Source organism: Triturus cristatus, chromosome 1_2, assembly GCF_964204655.1.
Source record: "Triturus cristatus chromosome 1_2, aTriCri1.1, whole genome shotgun sequence".
In the NCBI taxonomy this organism is placed as follows: Eukaryota; Metazoa; Chordata; class Amphibia; order Caudata; family Salamandridae; genus Triturus; species Triturus cristatus.
The window spans coordinates 1,128,279,214-1,128,305,777 of NC_140580.1; positions in this window are offsets into that span (position 1 = coordinate 1,128,279,214).

Consider the following 26,564-nt stretch of genomic DNA (forward strand, 5'->3'; position numbering starts at 1 on the left):
TTAAATCCAAGATTTAAGGGAGTTAGGTGTGTGGGTGCAAGTAGCCAATGGGCTACTAGACCCAGCAGCTAATCCGCCCTTGAGGTGACCACATCCAGGGTTATATTAATACTGTTGTTGACAACAGCAAGCACTTTATCAAAATTTCTCGGTAAATCTGCATAAACCTACCGCAGCTTCCAGTTGCGACAATTTCCAAAAGTTCATTATATGCAGCATAAATAAATCTTTTCAAACGTGGGGATTCTGGACCAAATGGAAATCAGATAAGTTTATATCTTTGGATAGGAGAGAAAGATGTTGTTTCACGGCAGACAATGTTAGTTCTAGCCGTTGTTGACATAATTTACCTACGGAATAAGTAGAAACAGTATTGGAATGCGGGGTTTGTGGATAACGTGGACCTGGTCTATTTAATTTGAATCCAGAAGTAGTATTTACGAAATGAGAATGACAAACATTCGTGTTCAAAGGTTCAAAGTCGGAGCTATCATTGAAGAATTAAATGTACCGTTTTGATTCATAATATTTAGTTGGTCTTCCATATAATTTGTATAAAATTGCCAATTATCAAAAAGGGGCAAAGATGGGGTAGTGGGAGTATTCAGATAATGAATCTTAGCCAATTCCTGATAAGTAGTCTGTTGGACCGTGTCATAAAGAAAGATTATTTGCGTAGGTATCAGACATGCATGGACTAAAGATTCTGTACCTTGGACTTGCCAGGATTTAGGCCCCTATACGGATTTCAAAACCATATTGTCCTTCCAGTAATCATATACTTTCAGGGCTAAATTATCAATAAACAGGCATGGCATACATTTTTCGAAAGAGTGGGAACCAATTTAATATAGCATGATGCCTGGTCTGAAAGGTTAAAACCAGTAAAATAAGCATACTTCAACTTTTGTGTATTGGAACTACCCTCAGATGGAGTTGGCTATGTTACCATTGAGCATAATTAAATTGGGGACGCTGTCCATTAGCTCTATGCAAAAAATGGTGCCCATAATGTTGATAACAGAATACACTGGCATAGTTCACAGAATTTAAATATAAACCCTCAGTGTCAAAGACAGTATAATATTGTAATTCAGAAAACATAGAATTTACAGCATCAACATCCCAATCATCCGATTGCAACCCAGGCACTATCACATCACCATGGAAACAAAGGTGTCAGTTGCTTTTGCCTCCAGAAATGGGTGGGGTGTCTGGCGCACTACGGTAACTTCTGCTGCGCTTTCAAGGAGAGGCACCGCCCAGCTCCTGTCTGGGAGGAGGGCTCTCACCATCTGGGGCATATTTCGCTGTTAAAGCGGTAACCTCTTTCTTCTAGAAAGGGGCTCTATATGGAGGGTGTTCCTCTCTCTTAACTTTCACGTCAAAAGAGAGACTGTTAACGTCAGCCACCGCTGAAAAGTGTTGACATACCATCAAGGACGCTGCCTCACTTTTAAGACAAGAAAGAATAATTTCAGAGACAACGGGAAAAATACCCATTAGCTTCATCCCCAAATCTAGGCCAGGACCTGCCCCATGTTTATTCTGTACTGAGACTGCTCAGAAGAGCGCTTATCGAGGGGGTACCATAGCAAAGCATATACATTGAGGCAAACACCGTCCCCCAGGTGTTGCAGTCGATCATGGGTGGAATCAGACCACAAGGCAAACACAAAGTAAGGATCCTATGTTTTTCCACAGGACCCATAAGGGGAAAACTGCACCAAGCTAATCAATATTCTGAGCAATACAAAAGGGAAATTCCTCACGATTTTGAGGCTGTTTGCCATTGAGCGGGTTAATAATAACAGGGCCAATAACAAGACCTCCACCGTTCTCAGCTTGCACAGGTGGCGCAGCAACAAATGTGATCAGTCGTCTATAAAGAAGGACAACCTGAGCATACAACAAACATACTTCTGCCAAATTGGCATTAATATAATTAGGATACGGAGTAAAACCGGCCAACACAGGCCAAGTGGTCCGTCAATACTTAAAGGGCCCATTCGAATAGTAGCAATAGAATTGGGTAGGGTGCCATTAAACCAAATCTGATGCTCTCAGGCCATAAGAGGAACTTCAACAACCTCATAAGTGCGACAAGATGCCGGAACAGTGGCAGCTGTATCAGCATGGAAAGAATTATCATGCACATCCACAGGGGGAAGCGTAACCCAGGAGTAAAACACTTTGAAACGGTGTGCAGGATCCGCCTCGACTACAAAAACAACCGGAGACCCCACATTGGGGACTCCATGTTCCAACAAATGTTGCGTAACCACTGAGTAGCAATGAGCCAGAATCGCAACCGGTTGAGCCATTAAGTCAAAGAAAGTGATTCAAACTGTAGCACTAAAAACGGGTCAAAGCTTTTTGAAAATTCAAGCTTGAAAAACCTTCAGCAACAGGTGATCCCTATAGACTGAGAAGGCAAAGCCCTCCCACCACTGACATCTCTGGGAAATGGTGTGAGGGTATTGTGGACAAGCACAAGCACTACTCAGGGGCCCTGTGAATAAGTACCAGACTAAACGTTGGTTCCGCCATGTTGCAGGAATTTTCCGGTGTCACAGAACTATGCTTGGGATCACAGAAACCTAATAGGCAGGAACTGAGTCATGCTACCACCTGAGTAGCCATGAGCCCAGGACCAACTAGCTATAGTGTCTTACTTGCCATTCTACTCACTCACTGAGGAGCAAGTCATTAGACACCCCCGAACACCACAATCCTGACCCTCTCAGGAATCGCAGTTGCAGGACACACCTTTTCACTCTCACACTCGTACTAGTACACAATAAGATCTGACAGAGAACCGAGAAAAGTTTAAACATTTTATTTTACCTATTGTGCTCTAGTATGCAGTATATGTGCCACAATGAGTAAGAAAATGCCTAACACAATCTGTTATTATTAGGCCTGGGCGGTGAATTCCGTTCCGCTCGCGGAATTTGCGGAATTTCGGTAATTTCGCGTTCCGCGGAGAACGCGAAATTGCCCAAAAATCTGCTTTCCGCGACTTCGCGAAATTTTTTCTTGTTCGCGTTCTCAAAATGCGTGTTCGCAAGATATTTCTCCCCGAGCACTCAAACAGCAACAGTGAACAGGAAAAAAGCATAGCGAACAAGCAATTCCGCGTGTTCGCAGAATCTCTGCATGTTCGCGGAGATTTTTTACCGTTTCGCGGAGCTTTGCGTAACGCGATTACGCAAATTCCGCCCACCCCTAGTTATTATATAAGACAGTGTAGCCTGACCCCCTCCCCTTCTACAGAAGCAAAGTGGTTATATATTAGAAGATCTCTGCGTGTTGGCAGCAGACCCCATATCTTAGCATACACAGATGAAAGTTCTATATCTCAGGTGTTGTCACAATCTCTTCCCTGAGAAGATCCCTCTTCAAGTGTGTTGTTACCTATTTTGTACATAGCTATATGACAAAGTACGTGTTCCCAAACAACAGCTGCATTTGTGTGTTTTGTCTAGGTGCTAAGGCCTGCTCAGCATAAAATAACAAGGGGCATTCTTGCTTGACCTGGCCTATGGTGTTCGGACTAAATCCCAGGAAAGAATAGAACGCAAAAACAACAGCAGGTTCTGTGAGTAAGTACAGTGTGGCACAAATCAAAATAGGTTTGTATAGTAATGTGTGCAAAGGAGAGGGCAGTCTGCAACATGCTCATGCTAACATAGGGAAAACGACAATGGGCCTGCATGGGACATATGACAAGGTCACATTTCTACCCAGAACCCAATTGCTTAGCTGTACAGACCAGGTAGCCTACCCTAGAGGTGTGGCTAGCCTTCTGAGGTTGTAAACATTCTGAATACCTTATTTTCCCCTCCTGCCCGGGTGCAAATGTGCCAGGCAGGGGAGGGCTGTTACCTCCTTTGGGAGGCAGCCTGGGTGCATATCACAGATGGTACAGCCTTTAAAACTCACCGCCTTGATGTGCCACTTAACTAGCCAGCCTGCCAAGGACTGAGGTGTAACCTCCTTCCCATCCAGGCCATTTTTCCGGACTCATGGGAGAGTTCACACCTCCTTGGCGGCAACAAGCACAGGCTGTCAGCCAGGTCTCAGGAAAGGCAGGGGCAACCAGGTGGGCATCCTCTAAGGTAGCCACCTGGGTGCATGTCACATCGTTCTCGACACAAGATTCATGTCAGGGGTGAGAATGAGGCATGTTGTTTGAAAGAAAACATGACATATTTAGACAATACAATAATGGAGATGCCAACCTCGGGTTTGCTCGGGTACAAGCCCATGTTATCCTATGGACCTTCTATTACTTATAGTGTCCTTTAATGGTAAAGGCCTTATTAGGGATATATAAGCTTGCATTTACATGTCCACACTTTTAATATAATGCACTCTGCCTACTAGGCTTTAGGAGGCTTTCCTTAGGGGTGATTGGCATGTATTAAAACAGTGCATTGACTTTGCTACACATGGTGAGGAAAAAATCGAGTTTGAGCAGTTTGCGCTGCTCCTGAAGTCTGCAATGGCAGGCCTGCTGGCAGCAGTTTACTTGGGTCACTCAGGGTGGCACAAACAGTGCTTCAGGCCCTGGTGACCCCTTTAACACCCATGCCCTGGTACCATATACAAGGGAATTACATGGGTGTTAAAGTCCTTTGCCAGTTGGGGTTACCAATTCCCACATATAATTTTAGGGAGACAGCACCTGCACTGGGGACTGGGCAGCAGTCTTCAGTGCACTTTCAAAACGTGGGGGGGGGGGGGGGGGTTGACCATACAAAAAAGGGCACTTACCTATAGGACTAAAGTCCAAAGATAAAAATTCCAACCCACGTTCCATCGAGGTCAGCGTCAAATTGCGCCTAGGTTCCGGTCTACAGCAACCATTAACTATCATTGCCATTTTAAGCTTTTTTGCATTAATCCTTCTTAATATGTAAAAAATCATAACCGGTTCCCTTCATTGGATTTTTGTCATTTTGGTAACTTTTTTAAATTAAATTTGACTCTATTTTTAATTTGTTTTGGAATTTTTTTTGTTTTGTATTTTGACTTTATTACTGGTTCGCTACTGTTTAAATACTTCACACATTGCTCTAAATTAAGCCTGCCTGGTGTACTCAGTCTACTGCCATAGCTATTATGGGGTTGAGCTTGCATTAATTGGCGAATTTAATGGTTCATGCTTGCAAGGGTTGTGATTGTCCCTTAAGGCGGGTAGTCACCAGCTCCGATTAATAATGCAATAATGGTGTGGGCAGCATAAACTAATATGCCGAAAACATTATGGAATCCATCTATGGAAGGAGTCAACTGGGAATAAATGCATTGGAAAATTAAAAATGATCCAAACACATACAACCCAATCAAAGTGCAAATGTCCACAATGAGCGCTCAAGTTTAACTAAAAGTCCAAAGTCCTACTTGAATTCAAATGTCATTTACAAACATCAGGTGGAGGGTCTGAAACACTATCATGGGTGAAGGACAAAATTCTCTGCCATCTTCCTCTTCCTTTTCAGAGATTAGGACCACTTTTAGCTACGCCACAGTCAATGACACTTAGGGTTGCGAGAAACAAGCCCCTCTTGAAGATATAGACACACAACAGTAGTTTTAGGGACAGAGGGGGGAGACATACTGGGGTAGGTAACAACCCCGGTAAGGGAGGTTTTGAATCAGAATGTGAGGCGATGGCTACAGCCAAAGAGGACAGGCTCCATCAGAGCTCTCTGGGGCAGTCTCTTGGTGTGCCTTCACCTATCTACTATTTATTATGGGCCTCATGAGATTGTCTACTGACCAGCAGTCACTTGACCTCAGGTAAAGCAAACATGGCCACATACCCTGGGAGCAGGGGTGAGAAACATGTGATTGCTCAGAGGTAACAGGAAGAAATACCACCATTGGCCACTGATCTTCTCAAATGTCACCATTGGACTCTGATCTTCTCAAATGTTACCATTGGCCACTGATCTTCTCAAATATCACTATTGGATTCTGATCTTCTCAAATGTTACCATTGGCCACTGATCTTCTGAGCAGGCACTACAGTTGGGGGAGGTGGAGTACAGGTTGCAGCTGGAGGCCTCAGTGTTCTTGGGGCTTCTAGGGTGGTGAGGGATGACCTCAGGTCCTGATGATGGTGGGTCATGGTGCTGGGACATCACAGATGTTGGTCCTTATTGGCTAGGAGAAGTCTCATTGTCTGCCACCTTTGGAATATGGTGTACATATCGGCCACACCCTGGGTGGTCTCCATAGCTCCATCTGTAGTCTGTTGGCTTGAGACTGAGTGAATCACAGCTGGGTGTGCCCCTCTTCTGGGAGAGTCTTCCTCCTCCTCCTCTGTGGCGGTGCTGTGTTCTTCCTCCTGTGCCCGCATGGCGGCTGAGGTACTCCTTCTCTTTCCCTTGTTTCCACGGTTCCCCGCTTTCTCTTTAGCTAAAAAAGAAGAAAAACATAAGTGCACATGGCCAGGGCCGACTGGTTTATAAGGCCAAAAGGGCTGCGCCCCTTCCTCAAGTCTTATCTCTAACTTTAAAAAAAAGATTTGCAAGTGCTGAACTGTGTGGAGCTTTTGACCCTCACTCTGCGTGAGGTCAGGCAAAAACAGGCACTTTAGAAAGTCACATGGGTTACAGTAGATGTGCCTGTCATCGCAGGTTTTACAGGACTACCTGATTTCAGCCCTGGCACTCTATGCCCTGCAAGAACACAAGGCCACTGTCTCCTATGACGTGCCTATTGAAAACAGGCTGGATGCTTTAAGCTTAAGCCCAGGGTTTCCTGAGGCTGTTTGTCAATCAGCAAGGCTACACTGTGTACCAGTGCCACACCATGCATTTCCAAACTTGTCACAGGGTGGGGTGGAAACAAGCCTTCGTGGCCCCACCTCTACCTGGGTGGAGATGGGAAATGGGTAAGATGCACACGAGGCTGTGGACCAGAGGAGAGCGGAGCCTCGAGCTGCTGCCAGTTAGTGTTTAACGCAAGTGTGGTCACTCATGGGTACAAAGGGAGGTGGGTCTAGGGTGGCATTTTATGGAATGGATTGCTAAGCACCATCATTAGGCAAAACAAAATATAAATAAAAAAAAACGGCTTTGAAACAAGTCCCTAACAGGTCTTGCTGTATTGTCCTTCACCACACGCGCCATCCGCAAACAAACAAGCAGTCAGTGGAAGACTTATCGGAGTGGAAGCCTTCTCCTGTTGCATGATTTCTGCTCCTCTTAGATGCATTACTGCACAGTGTTCACTCACCACAAAGTTAAAGGACATAAAAAATATTATATAGAAATGATCACACTGGACAAATGTGTTGCGGTTTCAACAGATGGTTGTACAGTCTGGTAAGTGTTCATGTCTGTAGCCCATTATAGAAACTATTTAACTTTATGGTGAGTGAACAACAGGCCTGCTTTACCTCACCTGGAGCTGAGAACTGGAGCTGTGCTTTAAAATGACTTATTGGTTTAAAAGCACCTGCTGCAGAGTTCCTTATGTGTCCAGCAGTTTTCAGGCAACAATAAAAATGTCACGATAATGCTGGTGATTGATGTTCCTGCAGCAGGGAGCTCAGACTTTAGTCATAAAGTAGCGCAAAGTGTTAAAGCACCTGCTGTAAACAACCTGCACCATGGAGATCAGAGAACTGTATTTATGTGGATAGCTCAGTGGGTTACTGCTTTTGTCTCATTTGCATTTCATAGGTTACAATCCTAATATAGCACAGTGACCTATGAACTCTCATCAAGGAAATGCAATGAAAACTGCAAGAAAAAGGTTAGAACATGTGATTCCTACATCTTGTAATCCTCATTGTCTTACTTAACATTTCCGATACACTGATTTACAGCTGTACGGTTCATTGTTTCTGTATAAAGTGTGTGATGTTAAGTGCTCTGACACCTTACTCTGGCATGAGTAGCGCTACAAAACAAATTAAATGCATGTGGGAGAGGACTAATGGAAAGGGGAGGGGCACCGTTGGAAGGTGGAAGTGAGCAGATGCCACAAGCAGGCAATAAAGATTGTTGCATCGGGTGCCACCAGTGCTAAAGCCGGCCCCGGTGACCATGACGTTGTGAGCAAAGTCCCTTTCACCAAAAGCCCTTTGAGTCTGCAGCTGGTTCCTGGGTTGGAATAGGTAAAAGAGACTGACATTCCTTCCCACCTTTTCCTTCCACATGGAGTTAAGCAGTATGCACAATGCACCGTCTCATGATTGTGTGCCACGCTGCAGTGTAATTAGGGCTGCAAGGCTGTATTTCTATTGACTCTCTGAGGCTCAGAGGGTTGTGAGAGACACTGAAGAGAGGGTTGGGGAGGAGACAGGAACAATGTACTTAAGAAGAAGGTGCTGCTGCCCCAGCCAAGAGCAGGACCTTAGTTCTGCATGGCGCTGCACGTAGTGCACTCACCCCAATTACACATGCAAGCAGCCATAAGGATGTGACCGAATGCAGAACGCTCAGGATCCCAAGGCCCAGGACCAGCAGCTCATCCGGCAGTCATATAAGTTACCCCACTAAACAATTGGGACTAAGTCCCAGAATGCTAGGTAAATATCTGGTTTGGATAAACTACCCATGCAATGGCCAGGTGTGCTCCCCGTGCAGGCAAATGTAGTATTTGGTATAAATCAATCAATCAATCAATTAGGGAATTGTAAGCGCACTACTCACCCGTGAGGGTCTCAAGGCACTGGGGGATGGGGAGCAGATCTGCTTAGCCGAAGAGCCAGGTCTTGAGACTCTTCCTGAAAGTGTTCAGGGAGGGGGTGTGCCTGATGTCTCCCGGGAGCTCGTTCCAGGTTTTGGCAGTGATGTAAGAGAATGATCTTCTGCCTGCTCTGGCTCTGTGGATGTGTGGTGTTTCGGCCAGTGCGATGTTGGCTGATCTGAGGTTTCTTTTGGGTACGTGGAAGGTGATTCTGTCGTTGAGGTATTTGGGTCCAGTGTTGTGTAGGCATTTGTAGGCGTGGGTGAGGATTTTGAAAGCGACTCTTTTCTACGCGGGGAGCCAGTGGAGCTTTCATAGGTGTTGGCTGATGTGCTTGTGCCGGGGGATGCTGAGGACGAGTCTGGAGGCGGTGTTCTGTATCGTCTGGAGTGTGTGGAATAGGGACTTGTTTTTGCCGGCGTAGAGTACATTTCGATAGTCCAGTCTGCTGGTGATGAGTGCGTGGGTGACTGTCTTCCTTGACTCGGGGGGGGATCCATTTGAACATCTCAAGGAGGACGCACAGGGTGTTGAAACAGCTGGAGGAGACGGTGTTGACCTGTCAGATCATGGTGAGGGATGAGTCGAGTATTATGCTGAAGTTTCTGGGGTGGTCCAAGGGGGTCGGCGGGCTGCCGAGGGTGGTGGGTCACCAGGTGTTGTCCCATGCTGAAGGGATGATTCCGAGGGCGAGGACTTCTGTCTTCTCGGCGTTGAGCTTTAGGCAGCTGTTGGTCATCCAGACTGCAACATCCTGCATTCCTTTCTGAAAGTTGAGACTGGTGGTGGTGGGGTCTTTGGTGAGGGACAGGATGAGCTGGGTGTCGTCAGCGTAGGGGAGGATGTTGAGGCCGTGTTGTCGGACGATGGCGGCGAGGGGGGCCATGTAAATGTTGAAGAGGGTGGGGCTTAGTGATGACCCCTGTGGGACTCCACAGGTGATTTCCGTGGGATCGGAGAGAAAGGGTGGCAGTCTAATCCTTTGGCTTCTTCTGGTGAGGAATGATCAGATCCAGCCTGGGGCGGTTCCTTGTATGCCGGTGTCGTGTAGTCTGGCGACGAGTGTGCGGTGGGAGATGGTGTCGAAGGCTGCTGATATGTCAAGTCAGATCATGGCTGCGGAGGGGCCTTGGTCCAGGAGGGTGCAGATGTCGTCTGTGGGGGCGAGTAGGGTGGTCTCGGTGCTGTGGTTGCTTCGGAACCCAGATTGGGACGGGTCGAGGACGGCGTTGTCTTCGATGAATCTTGTCAGTTCCCTGTTGACTGTTTTCTACGTAATTTTGACCGCAAAGGGGAGGAGCGAGATGGGCCAGTAGTTCTTGAGGTCCGTGGGGTCAGCTGAGGGCTCTTTGAGCATGGGCCTGACCTCTGCGAATTTCCAGTCATCTGGGAAGCTGCCTGTTTTGAAGGTGGTGTTGATGGTGCGTTGTAGTTCGGGTGAGATGGCGGTGGCGGCTATGTAGTAGATGTGTGGAAGGCAGGGGTCGGTGGGGGCCCCTGAGTGGATGCGTTTTATAGTTGAAGCGGTATCTTTGGCCGTGATCGGCGTCCAGGTGGAGATGGTGGGCTGGCTGGTGTGTCTAAGGGGCCGGCCGACTTAGGCGTCCGGTGGATGGTCGACGAAGTTGTCGTAGAGCTTTTTGATCTTGAGATGGAAGTAGGTTCTAAGCTTATCGCAGAGGTCTTGGGACGGGGTGAGGTCTGTGGCTTTGCTGCAGGGGTTGGTGACAGGGCCGGACTGGCCATAGCGGGCACCAGGCGTTTCCCCGGTAGGCCGCTAGGGTGGGGGCCCTGGGGGCTGTTTTTGTTACCGGGGGTCGGCAATATCGGCCCCCGGTAACAAAATCGGCCAAAACTGGCCCTCACAAACTGCTCGGCTGCACTCCCCCTCACCCTGGGGGGGGGGGGGGCAGCTGAGCAGTTTGCCAGGGCCCGTTTCTGTTCCCAGTCCGGCCCTGGTTGGTGAATTCCTGGATGACACTGCAGAGTTCCTTGGAATTGCTGGAGTTGGCAAGGATTTTGTTGTGGATGAAAGTTCTTTTGGTGGTTCTGGTTCAGTTGTGGTAGTCCGTCATAGTGTCCTTGTAGGTGGTGTGGTTTCCGGGTGTCTTGTTGTTTCTCCAGTTCTTCTCCAGGCATCTGCAGGTGTGTCTGCTTCTTGGAGATACGTGGTGAACCAGGTGGCTTTCCTGGGGCACTGTTTCTCTGGGTTGCGTAGCGGGGCAAGCTTGTATACTGTGTTGTAGATCCACTTGTGGATTTCACTGGCAGCTAGGTTGGCGTCGAATGCCAGGGTGTGGTTGTCTCGGAAGAGGGTGGAGTGGAGTTTTTCGTCAGTGACTTTACTCCAGTTCCTACGTGGTGGGCGGGGGGCTGGTTTGGGTGGCTTGGGTTTGTTGACGAGTAAGTGTATGCAGTGGTGGTCAGTCCATGGGGGTTGCGTTGTGTGGCTGAAGTGGACGCTGTTTCCTGCTGCGAAGATGGGGTCAAGGGTGTGTCCTGCCCTGTGGGTCAGTGTGGTGAAGAGTTGCTGGAGTTTGATGTTGGCGAGGTTGTCACGAAGGGTGGGGGAGTTGGGGTCACTGGGGGTCGTTGAGGTGGAAGTTCAGGTCTGCGATAATTATGTCGTTCATTGAGGCGATGGCCTGGGCTGCGATGAGGTCGGTGATGGTGGCGGTAAAGGGGGGCCAGGGTGTCTGTTGGCGAGGGTGCCCCGGAGTGTGGAGTTGGGGCTGGTCTGGTTCTGGAAGTGCAGGTGTTTGGCGGAGGGGAAGGTTTCGCTGCCGGTGGTGAAGCTGAAGGTGTTCTTGTGGGCGATGGCGAGGCCCCCTCCCGGGTGGTTGGGGCGGTCCTTCCTCTAGATCTTATATCCATCAGCGGTGTTGATGTCGGGGGCGGAGGAGGTGTTGGTCCAGGTTTCTGTGAAGAAGGCGCTGTCGGGTGAGGGAGAGTCGAGTGGGTTCTAGATCACCACGGCATGTTTGTGCACGGAGTGCACGTTGAGGAGGATGCATCTTAGGGTGTTAAAGGTATTGGCATCGGCGGTGTTGGTGGACGGGGTGGCGATGAAAGTCTGACGGCAGTGGAGGCAGGAGAACTGGCCGTGGGTCATGTTTGGCGTGGCCTGTTGGCAGTCTCTGAATCTTCTGGGGTGGAGGGCGGCTGTGCTGTAGTGGTGTATGGTGGGAGATCCAGGGTCCTTAGCGCTGGTCGCGGATGGGGTGAGGATGGGCACAGACGGGCTTGCCTCTGGCAGAGCGCGGTCGTGCAGCGGCCGCCATTAAGTAGGCGGAGGGGGGAGGGAGGAGAGGCTGGGAGGCGGGAGAGGGGGTTTTACAGGGCGGAGGGGCTACAGGGGCAGCAGCGGCAGTACGGAGGTAGGTAAAAAGAAAACAGTGGTGGAAGTTAATACAAGAACCCAAATAGACACAATAAACAGTGGTGGCACAACGGGGTAAAATAATATAGGTAAAGCGGCTGGAAATGGTTATGGTGGCGGCAGGGCGTGAAGCGGGCTGAAGGCAGTCCGGTTCCCAGTTAGAGCAGGCGCGGGCAGAAGCCTCGAACCTCCCAGGAGGAGGTCGGGGTCTGGAGGGCAGGAAACGGCACAGGGGAGCTGCGGGGAGAGAGTGGACCTAGAACGAGCGTCAGAGGTATTACACCCCACTATCTTCCAAGCTCATGAGCCACCACTGGCACATGCTCACTGCTTATTTAAATAAAAATATAAATTTTAGGTTTGCGTTTAAAACATTTTACATTTAGATTATGGGTTAAGGATTGTTCATTTCTATGCAATAGATTTTTAAGTCTGGTAAGTGAAAAATACTGGTAACCTTCAAGGTATTACTAAAGGTTGAGAATAGAAAATGGGTGTGTTAGTAAACATGTTGCTGCCCACGCCCACCTGTCAGTGCTTGTGAAATGATATATAGAGCGTTTGCAAACAGGTGAGGAGTACAAGGAAATAATCTATTTCATAACCTCTGCTTCAAAATGCAACAATGTGGAGAAAGTGCTGCAGGAGATTAATGTTCACAGCTTAATTACACTGACATGTAGGGCCCATCAAGAGTGGCTACTGGTGCCAACCTGCTGATTTATGGATCAAATGCTGAATAAGTACACCTGATGCATGTCCCCCAACACACTATCCCTGAGGCCAAGGACATTCCACTAGAACTTTCCTCTGAATTTGGTATTTCCTCGGAAATTACCAAATGTTCTGCTTCCGCCGAACGCTAAATCAGCCCTAATGTCTTAATTTGAACTCTAATTCACCATGTGTTGCTGACATCATATTGTGCAACACCAGAGTGTGAATGCAAACTTTCCGCAATTTGTTAAAAAGATGCAATTTCTGGGAATAAAAAATGCCTGCTCTGCTTAACCCCTTCGATGCGCATGACGGAGCGGTTCCGTCATGCGCATCGGTTGCGCTGTGCGAATGACGGAACCGCTCCGTCATGGCCCCGCCCGCGCACGAACCCTTCAGCACAGCGCGGTAATTCGCGCCGCGCTGAAGTGGTTAAGAGGCATCTGGTGCACCCCCCCTCCTGAATCTCAAACAATCACCAAGAATAGGCATTCTAGAAGGTTCATTGGATTGATGATGTCATCCGGGGTTTTGAGATGTATAGTACCATCATTCACCATGCGGCCCCTTTAGCATGAAACGCTTCATTCTTACAACCTGACTTTAAAGTTGCATTGTTGATTCTCGAAGCCTGTACACCAACCAGGACGGTCTTCCAGGTACTGGGAGAAAATTTATGTTTTCTGTCAATATAACCAAAAGATGCAGTGTTCTCCAGTCTACTACCGGTTGGAACACCTGGTCAGGGCTGGGCACCAGTTTTCATGGCTTCCGTGCCCTACTTTATTCGCACTCACCTCTGGGAGGACTGGCTCTCGTTGGGTATTACCAGGTGGGTGCATCAGTTGTCATTTGAATGGTATTAGTTCCATAAGGACCAGTTTTAATGAAGGATTACATGTGAGATGTGCAACCTTGTACAGCACCAAACCATTTTCTAACTGCCCCTGTTCCAAAACCATCCTGCTTTCTATAATCAGTGATCCGTGACCCTGCCTACCACACCATACTATGCACAGAGCCTCTCATTCCAGATGAAAATCTACAATGAAACTGTCGGGTGTATTCATATATAGCACCCCTAGAACTTCTCCACATTTACAAAGTACCAATAAGCCACTTTTTGTGGCTTAACACTGTCTTGTAAATACGGGCCCTTTACACACATTACTTAGCGTGAAAGGGGCTTGCAATGGGGGTTGCTGTGGGCGTTCCACCGCAACACCCATTGCTTTTTGACGCTGCCCCAGATTTACAAGGATGCGTAAATCTGAGGCAGTGCCAAAAACGAACGCCATGCAAGAGCAGGTGTTAGAATGGCGATACGAGGAGAACTTCATTGGCTGAGAATTGAGAACCGCACCAAATTCAAAGCCCTATGCTACATGCATAGAATTAATACGGGCCTAGCTCTCAACTACCTTAGAATCCTGGTCCAACACTATCGGCCCTCTCGGTCACTACGCTCCTCCAATCAATTAAAATTCCAGGTGCCCAGAATCAGACGTGCCAGAATGGGGGGACATTCTTTTGCCTTCCTAGCTCCTTCTCTCTGGAATTCTCTTCCTTCTTACCTACGTCACGAAAGGGTGTTCATTAGATTTCGTAAGGAGCTTAAGACATGGCTCTTTAATCAGTAATCTTCCAGGTTGATCTCCTGATCCTGCCTTGTCTTGCATTGTCCGAGGCGCCGGGAAACCTCCGGGTAGCTGTGCGCTATATAAATCCAATAAATAAAATAAATAAATAATAAATAAAATAAATACTTTCATTTCTCCTTGTTTTCTCTGCAGCACATATAGAAAGAGCAAAACGCTTATAATGATTGTTTATGTGCAGGAAGGTGGTTCTTCCTGCACATATAAACAGTCTTCAAATAATGATTATTTGCTACTTCTATGTGGGCTGCAGAATGCAGCACACATACCAATCATCCTTATTGATTGTTGATGTGCAGAAAGGCACACCCTCTGCAATGCAGGCACCCTATGGTGCAAGGGTGTCTCTGTTGGCACTAGGCAGCTCATTTTAGTGCCAGCGCTAGGGAAAACAAAGGGATGCAGCATCCTATTGTTGTAAATACGGCGCATCACTGCGTTTTGGAAATGTCAGAGCACGGCGCTGCCTAAGTTGGCACAGCTCCGCGCTCCGACATTTCATTTTAAATATGCCGCATTGTAGGGCGCTGTGCGGCTCATGACAGGGAGGCTTGCGCTCTTTCAAATGTTATTTCTTGCTCTGATCTCATTTCACTGTTTGTTTGGGGTAATAGTCCACAAACTCCCGACATGAAGTTTTTAATATATCTTTTTTTTTACTGTTTTATATAGCGTCTCAAGGGCATTGGATAGCTTTACGTGTGCGCTAGTTGCATTACTCACGGCCAAATTAATATTTTAAGGCACGTAGAGAATAAATAATTTGCCCAGAATCACAGAAAACTCAGACGACGCCGGGACTCAAACCTGGTTCCATTCCGTTTTCGGGCGAAAAGAGGCGATAATTTTATCGCCTAATTAGCAAGCTCACACTAACGTGTGAAAACTTGCATTCGCGTGGGAATTCCTAACACCCAGCTTTGCATAATGAGATGCAAAGTGGGCGTTCCTGACCTGACATGACGGGAGAGATGTCGCTAAGCGACATTTCTCCTATCATCAAGCCCCACGCTATGAAGCATAGTGGCAAGAAAAGTAGCGATAACCCCTGTTATCGCTACTTTCCTTACGCCTGCTTCAGGACTGACTTAGCCATGATATCCTATGGAATGTGGATATCATGGCTAAGTTTGTGAGTCCCTATCATCAAGCTAACGCCACATTGCGTGGATTTTTATCGCTGAGGAGATAAGCGTTGCTAATAGCACGCTATCTCAGCGATAAAAATCCACGCTAGCCGGCGATAATTATCCTAGCGCTAAGTGCGCCTAGCAATAATTATCACCAATTGTTGCTGATATGCCCCTAAAGCCGGCTGTTCTGCTCTAACGTCACTTCCCCTCCTACACTTGAACCAGTGCATAGCCCTGGGGTCCTGGCAGGATGCTCAGAACACACTGCAGGTGGAGAATCCTGTTGCACCTGGAGAAGAACGAACACCTCACTGGGCACCGCGTAGCTTTCCCGAGCCTTGAAACGCCTGCCTGTGCCAAACAGCCCTGCAGCTAAGGCGTGCTAGTACCTTTCCTTCCTCTCAGCAGCCACATTCTGACGCATCGCAGCTACAAAGGCTCCGCGGAGCCCTGAAAGGGAATCTTTCAGTGGCAGCAATTTGCAGCTGCAGACTTGAAAGGAGCCGTCTCGAGACCCGTAATTCAGGCAGAGAAGTGGGCGGGGCCCATCACTTTCCCTGTCGGAAACGCTGGCCTGACGGGGCAAGGGGCAGTGTATCCATCTGATAAACTGAATGTGGTGCGCATCCTGGTTCTGTGGGCACAACCCGAATAAAATGTTGGCATGCGGTATGTAATCGGTGTGTGGTGACCAAGCGTCTCCAGAATGTGCTGTGTCACGCAGAGTGGCTGCTGGGAGCTATGTGTGCACCAGGGACTGCGCTGCACGAAGCAGAGCGCTGAGCAGTAACTGCATAGCAGGTGAGATGGCCTCTGACCTCGTTTAAGCTCGTGCAATGTTGCCAATTAAGCACTGTATTTCAGGCGTTTTCGTTTAACTGATGCTGTCTTGAGTTCAAAACATGTTTTCTTGCATTTTATCAGATGGGGACAACGAGTAGAAACCCAGAACATGCATTGGGAAAGCCAATAGGTCTCGCCTATAGAGATCTACAGGGTTTGTCAGAATTTGTAAGACATGATGCACAGTAGCACATATCATTTATCATGCAATAGCGCTTTTTTAAAAGCCATGTTGCACAGCAGCCCGTTCTGCTCTGCAATATGTTATAATAAGTGGGAGGAGGGAAGCAACACAAGGGGGAGGGGTGGGAGCCGCTATAACGGAGAGCGGGAGGAAGGGGTTATAAGTAAATCAACATGAGCAAGGTGGGTGGGTGTACCAGATGAGGTATAGGGAGTACCAGATGGGGTATAGGGAGTGGGAAGAAGAAATAAAACCTCAATCATGTTGGGAGCGGCGGATGGGCACTGATTAAGTTGAATCAATCTGTGCTTGGTTCGTACTCCACAGAAAAGAACTGAAGTGATGCTTAGTCTGCACAGGCCAATTAGGAGGCTGCAAAGAAGAGTGACACTGAAGCCAACAAATAGCAAGCACTGGGGGTGGGGAGGGGGTTCTAGGCCCTTTATTGTAAAAAATAGTGTCTCGCAAACCAGAGCGTGTGCAGCCGTGTGCTGTCTCCGAGTTGACCTATAACTGGGTAATACCATCCAAAGTGGGCGCAAAAACCGGTTGTGTCTGTTATTCCACAATTGTTGAAATAATTCTAAAATCAAGTACAATTGAGTACACTTGACGCAAATGTTGTGTACACTGACCTGTTTTGACATTCAGTTTTTTAGACTCCACGTTACATGTTAGAAACTATGGGTCCCCTGGTCTAACTTTTATTACTCAGGTAGTCGACTACCCTTTAGGGTTGTGTGCAAATAAAATTACAGTAGTGACTTAAGTGGTATGCAACTAGTAGCATGGGCCCCAGTTCAAGCCAAGAAAATGCCTCCAAGCCTCCACTGCTGCTGGTTGTGAAGTGAAATACAGCAATTATCAAGGTTCAGTGAAACCCTCAGGCCTCAGGGTCCTGCCATTGATGCAGCATTGATAGCTAGGCTCCTTGGAGAATTTATGAAATATTGATAGTTATAATCAGTGCTTAATATGTCATAGAATGAGTGTCGGTGCCCAAAGCTCTGCTCCTGCAGTCCTATTACAAATCAGTGCACCGAATACCAACCTAACAGTGTTGAATATACTCGGTAGCGGCTTCTGTGAAATTAAAAGTGGGGGGCAGGGCGTGGGGGTAATAAATAAAACATTTTTAAAAGCACTTACCTGCTGGCCGCCGTATCGGTCCTCTTCTGCTCCTCTCGACTCCTGGCAGGCCCCTAGACTCCCTACACCAATCCAGATGTTGCTCTCATGCTGGTAGTACTCAGCATGACAGCAGCGCCAGGATTGGTCTGAGCGGCCGGGTTTGCCACTCAGTTAGGGTCTGGGAGCCTGTTCCTGTCTCCACCTGGTTGTGCAACACAGCGAAGGTGGAGAGATCTAAATGCGCATGTCGCTTTGGCCTTCCGAAGACAGCCGGTCAAACCGACACGTGCATTTGCATCAGTGCCAACACCGCTGCTGTCAACGAGAATAGCCGGCCCCGCCCTGCCCTGGACTTGGCTCAGCAAGAGAAAATACAATAATAATACCATGTTTTATTATCATTTTATTTTGCCTTTTTCCACTGCTGACAGCAGTGGGGCAACGCTCCTCTGCCCTAACGGAGGAGCCGCCACTGAATATACCTCAGGCCGCTTTAATCCATTACTAGACACTCCCTAACAATTTAACTCTGATGGCAGTTCCTCTAATCTTCCTTTCTGAATTTTTTTTTCGTCCTTCTCTTCCTACTTCTTTTCCATTTATGGGTTTTTCTCTCTAGCTCTTGGTCAATATCTGATGAGGAAAAATCAGTGCGGGTCCCCAAAAATGAGTGCCGTAGGGCCCCCACCGCCAACCTTCAGCTCAATTGAAGCACTGGTTATAATTTGGACATGGCGAACTTTGCAGCTGCAGTACTAGTCATAACTCAGGTATGATGTCCTGCAAAAAAGGTCTGAAGCCACCATCTGACATGGCTGCCCACACAGGGAGCTCCAAGCCCCGTCCAAAAACATGAGATCATCAAATGATTTTCTAGATGTGCCTTAGCCTGCGCAAAGTGCCTCAGAGATGCACTGAGGGGAGCGGGCGTAATAGGGCCTGATATTGGGACATTTGGCGTCCATCCCCAGCGGCGTTCAGAGACTGGACCCCGGTGTCTGCTCTGGCTGTGACCCTCCAGCTGACTCTGGTGCACCGGTAGGCATGTTATGCCTGAGCGTGGGCAGTTTAAAGGTGTAGACTGCTGCTTTGCCTAAGCGGGCGTGTCATCAAACACCTCTTACAGTGATGCAGAAACTGAGTCCCGGAGTGCATTTAAGAGCTTGAACTGGAAACTCCAGGTGTGGCAAGGCACAGCAGTCGTGCATGTGTTGAAAAAGGGCATACAAATGCCATTGGGACCCTAACTGTACTGCTGATGCTCCAGCCCTGGCAATCTGACTGGATTTACAAAGACAGGCTCTGTTTGGACCAATTTGGACTCAATGTACTCTTATTTCTTGGCATAACAGGTGATAAGCTGATTAAGGGGCTGGAGGTACCATGTCTTTGAGACACAGCAAAGGGTCATCAAACTGGATTTGTTGGTGTGAAGATATGACCATTTGAATCCCTTCATAACAACAAGGGTTAGAGGAAACAGGGCATGTGGAAATCGGAGATAAAGAAAAGTATCGTATGATCAGAACCCACAAGATGTATCACCAGACAGAGAACCAGCAAATACAACAGGTGATAATAAAAATCCTTAATGTGGGAGCTATGATCACGAAAGTAATCCTTATGGAATTAAAACCAGCCTAAAAACAATCAACACCAAATTTTAGACATCCTCACAAAAAGGATCAAAAGGCAGAATGTTCGACTGGATCGTGCACAGCAAAGAGTATCAGATTTAGAAAACACTAGTGTGACTTCAAAGAAGAAACTGCTGAGGAACGAAAACACTGCAAGCACTATGAGCCAAAAATGAATATCTTGAGGCACATCCGTGCTGCAAAAATATCAGAATTGTGGGCACCAACTTGAGCAGAAGTTGAAGTATTCATCAAAAAAATACCAATTGAACTATATATTCTCCCAAACCTCTCAGACATGGTTATGATTGAATGAGCACACAGCACTTTGGCTCCTAGGCCACCACCTGGTGTCCTGCCTAGGTCTTTCACTGTTTGAATATTAAATTATCAAAAGAGGAACATGATCCCGAATCTGGCTAGGGAAAAATCCCTGATGCTGAATGAAAGATTTGTCATGAATATATACTTAATCCTGGATGTCCAGGAAGCCTGATGGATATTCAGGCAAATGTAGAAAAAACAACAAGCTCAAGAAATACAATACCCAATGTTTTACTGGACAAAACTGAGAATTGAACTCAAAGGGAATGCACTTCTGCTTCGTGACCCCAAAAAGGCTGCTAAATTTATCAAAAACCGAGCTGGCCCAAATAATCACCCAGGTTCATCTAGCCCTGAAGAAAGAACAAAGGGCTCACTCAGTAAAATCTACAACAGACTCTAGCAATGTGGAATGCTGCTCCATTTCTGATTCAACTATCAGAAATGGAGCAAAAGAGTTACGAAACCATGAAGATTTAAAACCTATGATATTAGCTTATTGATTGATCAGCAGAGATATTGCTTGTTAAAAAATGCAGTTTTGGCATGTCGAGACCAATCCTAATGGAAATTAGGGGTAGACAGTGAATTCCGCTCACCGGCAGAGTTCACAGAGCATTTGCTTCTCTGCGCTCTGCTTGGATTGCGAAGTTTGGCAAAAAACTCTGCTCCACCGCATAGCAGAGTTTATCGGCTACCCTTGAACTGAGCGACTCAACTTTCTTCTACCTTTATTAATTAGGATATTTGAGAAGAGTTTGTACAAATAGCTCTACACAGAAATATCTCGGGCAACCAAATCTATAGAAGGTGCCCACACGCAGATTTCTTGGTGTGATATTCACCGGCAACTGACTTTTGTGTGACCCACCTTTTATTGGAGGTTGTTACAGCACAGTGGCATCACATTGAAAGGTTCAGACGTACTCAGCTGATTATTCAGTTGAGGCCCTTGCCTTATCTACAGATCTCCGTCCACGTCATCCCAGACACGAGCAGTGACAGAGGCTGGTGACGCTGTGATGAAGGGCTACTGTGGCGGATGGGCCAAAGAGGCAAACCTTCCGGCGGCAGGCGCTGCTGGATCAGCAGCTCCCCCAGCTCAAGGCCCTGGTAATGTGTCTCATAGTCCTGGCGCCCCCGCTCCTGTAACTGCCAGTTCTGTGTGGAAACACCCCAACACTACTGGGCAACCAGCAGTTAGACCGCTTAGAATAATCTATAATTTCATGCTAACTGAATTGCCACAGAGTTTTGCATGGTTTGCCCTATTCCCAAGGGTTTACCACTCCCATCCATCCCCTGCTTGAAGCAGGTAGAAAGTGGGAGCAAGGGCTTCTCTGCAGGATGGGAGTGAAGTCATGGGGAGGGGTTAGGAGGCTAAGAGAAGGAGGGGGAAAGAGCTGTGGTAAGGAGAGATAGATCTAATGCATAAAAGGTGATGCAGGTTCCTTCTTCGGGTGTGGCATACTGAGGTGGTATTGTGGGCAAAAGAACGACGGGTTGGAATTCTACTCCTAGCGATTACCAGTGGTTAGATAAATTACAAGCATTCCTCCCATCACCTTTTGTGAGTATGATATACTGCCCTCAACGACAAGGGTATGCTCATTGTCCCCAGTGGAACCAAGCTGCACCCGACTGAAGTGGCCCAATCTGGGCAAAACCAGTCTTGGGATGCTTGTCTTCTGGTTCAGGGAGGACATGGCTTGGCAGCTCGGGCTGGGCTGTTCCTATTGGAACAGGGCCAGGGCTGATTTGAGTATGGCAGGGATCAAACTAAGATGTCACTGTGGGCCAAAGGACAATCAGTTGGCATGCTACCCGAGCAATTGCCAGTGGTTAAACATATTGCAAGCAATCAGTCAATCAATCGAACATTTATGGAGCGCTACAAATCGCCCATGAGGGTCTCGAAGTGCTCCTCCCATCACCTTTTGTGCTTTTGAATAGATAGATCTAGCCATGCTGCAAGAAACTCACATAGGGCTGAAGAGACAGACAAACTTTGCAGGACAGGGCAGTGGGGATGTGGCAAATATTTGGCCTCCTATTGCCCATATGCTAGAAACTCTAAACTTCACACTAAAAGTAAAAACTGAAGAACCTGAAGGAGGATATCTCCTATTAAAGGGATGCTTTCTTGATCATCTTCATCAATACTTGCGGACCAAAAGCCGATTACACCAAACTTTCTTGACATGATCTTGAAAATATGTAGAAAGACAGAACCTGGCACCATAATATGGCGGCTGACAGTAATTCAGTACTGGATCCTCTGAAGGACATATCGAAACCATGTGGAGGACACATGGAGAAAGCAGCTTGATGTTTAACTCAGGTTATAGACATGTTTGATACGGACATCTCGCCATCAACAGGTCAGAGTTTTCATTCTATTCCTCTGTTCATGATTCCATGACACACATAGGCCACTGCCTTGTCTCGCTTGAGGTGACTACCTGGGTTGCAGATATGAAATATTTTGTATAGTGCTATACCAATGCCACTGAATGTTCCCCACAAGACTGTCGAGCCATGAATTGGCGATTCCCCTCAGATGCCCTAACATATCTTGTGTTCCATGATGAAAGTCATGCACTGATCCCCAATTATTTTAAACCACCAGCAGGTCAGTCCCCAGGCCTGCCGCAGTATGGGAAGTCTTTAAGGTTTACATATAGGGAATGGAAATGTCAAAACAATCAGGCATACTTACCGTCACCAGCACTAAACAAGGATATATAGAGAATCCTAAGTGGCTAGTACAGGAAAGACTTGTTACTTGGCTAAGATTAATTACTTACTAGTTAAGTTTTAGGACTTTCCTGGCAAAGAGTTATCATTACTAAGTAAACACACAAAGGCCCACCAACATGGAGAAGGGGATACAACTGGGCAAGATTGTAGCCTAGCTGATGCAGAAAGATAATAAGTGAAACATGATAGCACAGATGAAGTAGACATACAAGATAATACCTGGGAAATAATATGAACTACATACCTACAAAACAGGCATACCAACTGCACAACTCAAAGGACTGCGAAGATAAAACTACATTAGCGTGGCTGGATCATCATCACCGACAGGGGCTATGTGATCCAATTTCTGCAGGGAAGACTGTAGATGCCATAAACAGCATGGTTGGTGGTAAGGCCCCCCAGGCCCAGGTGACCTGAGTACAGTTGTATAAAGCACACACGAACATAGAAGCCATGCAACTTCTACTGGTGTACTTAGAGTCGATAGAGAAAGGGAGAAGATGTGGCGTTACAGCCAGAGCTGCCGACTTTGCAATTGGGGCACCAGGTTCAAGTCTCGGTACCTGCTCGATATTCTGTGATTCTGGGCAAATCACTTAATCGTCCTATGTCAAAAAATAGAAATAACTGAATGTGTTCTTGTGTAATGTAAGTGGTGTTCATGTAAAGCACTCCAATACCTTTGGGTCGAGTTTGGTCAATATAAAACTGCAAAAAAATATATTCCCTCAGTACCGCTGGAAGGATGTTATTACTAGGTGCCCGCGGAGTGTGCGGAGATTTGCCTACTCCGCGTTCCGCAGAGAACGTGGAGTAGGCAAATCTCCGCACAATCCGCAGCAGAGCAGACTTGACCAGCACCCGCCTCCTCGTCCCCCATTGAGAAGTAATTAAAAATACATTAAAAGTAAAAGAAAAAAAACATACCTTGACTGCGGCGTCCCCGGGCTGCCCTCCTCTTCTTCATCGCCGTCTCAGGGTGATCTGCACATGCACGCGCGCCCGCGCCTGCGCATTCCTTGCGCGAAATGCGCATGCGTGGGCATGTCTAAATTGCCCCGAGACGGCGAGGAAGATGAGGACGGCAGCCTGAGGACGCTGCAGTCAAGGTAAGTCTTTTTTCTTTTACCTTTAATGTATTATTAATTAATTCTTAATAGGGGGGTGGAGGCGGGTGGCGGAGCAGAGTTCCACGGAGTTTGTTCCCAACTCTGTGGACCTCCGCGTTGTCCCGCTCTGCTAGCTCCGCCCAGGGTTAGTTATCACAGAATTGCCTAAGCCGGGTAAACAAACCTTGAAATGTTATTTGTACAGGCCCCTATCTTTGTTTAATGTGGACAATTAAATGCTGTCAAAAGTGATCAGCATACGTTTGGCAATAAAGACGAATAGTATTGTACTGCCAGACCAGTCAGGATTTTGCTGTTTTTTAGCTATCATATGATAAATTTAGCTCCCATAATTCACAAATACTGTTTTCAAAAGCTCATTCTGATGCTGTACCCTTGGTAGGACATCTTGCCAGGGTCCAAAAATTGGGTAAGCTAAATAAATATTTGAGACTTTCTTATACCTGTGCTTTGCCTCCTAAGGATTATGGCTTAACAGAAGACAATGATTCAGAGGCTGACAATCTCCTTCTCCTGTATGACACTAAGGCTTGCATATATATTTATTTACAAATGCATGTGGATGGATACCTCTACAAAAGGCGATATCTATTACTCCTCTGGCACTCCTTTAGGATAAGTTCCTTCGCTTAATGCTGTAGTACAAATAACAAAAACAACAGTGATGGACAGAATGCAGAACAATGTCATACATTCACCCCAGTACAGAGATCTGGCCCTAAATCCATCGTTTTTTTGCTCACCATGCCATTCCAGTTTGAACCCAGCCATATGCAAATCAGTCCTGACCCTGTGCCTCATGGGTACAGTCCAGCCCGAACTGCCAAGCCAGGTCCTCCCTGGACTGGAAACAAGCATCCTAGGACCAGTTTCGGGGTTTCACCACTCTTCAGCCAGGATAGCTTGATTCCAGTGGCATGGAGAGCACGGGGCTCACATCTGGGCATACCCTTCACACTCGGGGTGACAAATGCAAAAACAAGTGATGGACAGAATGCAGAACAATGTCATACATTCACCCCTGTACAGAGATCTGGGCCTAAATCCATCGTTTTTTTGCTCACAATGCCGTTCCAGTTTGAACCCAGCCATATGCAAATCAGTCCCGACCCTGTGCCTCATGAGTACAGTCCAGCCCGAACTGCCAAGCCAGGTCCTCCCTGGACTGGAAACAAGCATCCTAGGACCGGTTTCGGGGTTTCACCACTCTTTAGCCAGGATAGTTTGATTCCAGTGGCATGGAGAGCACGGGACCCGCGTCTGGGCATACCCTTCCCACTCGCAGTGACAAATGCAAAACCAACAGTGATGAACAGAATGCAGAACAATGTCATCCATTCACCCCAGTACAGATATCTGGGCCTAAATCCATCGTTTTTTTGCTCACCATGCCGTTCCAGTTTGAACCCAGCCATATGCAAATCAGTTCCAACCCTGTGCCTCATGGGTACAGTCCAGCCCGAACTGCCAAGCCAGCGCCTCCCTGGACTGGAAACAAGCATCCTAGGACCGGTTTTGGGGTTTCACCCCTCTTCAGCCAGGATAGCTTGACTCCAGTGGCGTAGTGAGCACGGGACCCACGTCTGGGCATACCCTTCCTACATAGGGCGAACAGCAAAACACACAAGATGATGGACAGAATGTTGCACATTGGCAAAACATTCACCCCCAGTCACAGATCTGGGTTTAATCCATCGTTATTTTGCACACCGCGCCACCCCAGTTCAGACATGGCCATATGCAAATCAGTCTTGACCCTGTGCCTCATGGGAACAGTCCAGTCCGAACTGCCAAGCCATGTCTTCCCTGGACCGGAATCAAGCTTCCTAGGACCGGTTTCAGGGTTTCACCCCTCTTCAGCCAGGATAGCTTGACTCCAGTGGCGTAGTGAGCACGGGACCCACGTCTGGGCATACCCTTCCCACATAGGGCGAACAGCAAAACACACAAGATGATGGACGGAATATTGTGGTACTAGTAATATACTACAACATGCAATTTGAGAATCAGCCCCTACAAATAGTGCTGAAAAAATGCCTCCAGAAGAGGAAAGTGAGGACACCAATGTGACCCCTCTCAAACAAAGCCCAGCAAAGGATCCAGAAGGCTATATTGAAGACTGGGGCTACAAAGATCCAGTCCCTATCAACAAAACTGTGACACACACCCTGCACAAAAATCCAGAATCTTGTTTCTTGAATGCTATATGCCACAAACATGCTGGGCAGAAGAATAAGCACAACAGAACACAGTGTCACAGCTGTCTTAACATCTGGGAAGAACAATCTTGGGCTTCTTACCTATACCGTAGGTAAAGTAGCTGAGGCAGTAAAGTCACTTGCTCAAAGGGAGGTTGAAGTTCCTTCAAGAAGCAGACACAACAGTGTGGGTCAGTCACTCAATTCATCATTATGATTCAGGCAGGCTGAAATTCCAGCATGGACTTACACTATGCCCAATCATAAATGGCCTGGTGTTTTCACACTTTATTTTCCCTGGTATGGGAACACAGGACATGATTTTACTAGCCCTAGAAACTGGGAAGTAAAATTGCTTTAGGCTTCGCTACAACAGCAGCCAGGCCGTGTCCCCCCGGCCATTGCAGACCTCTTTTTCTGGTGGGGGTGGGCCGGTGTGGGCTGGGGTATGCAATGTTCTGCCCTTACATGACACTCAATATTTCCTTTTGCCGAGGCACTTTTGCACCTTCCCTTCCTCCCTCTACTCCTACCCCTCACAGAATACCCCTGCTCCCATTTACCACCAACTCAGTACAGGTGGTAAATGGCAACTTTAAAACCCATGGAGTGGGAATTCTATACCATCTTATGCCCGGTGTAACCAGGTCTGCACAGTAATTGGCCATTTTATGGGGTTTAACTCATAATTGCCTGGCACTGGCTGGGTTTTACCACAAGGTACTGGTAAGTACTGATGCAATGTTTTCACCCGG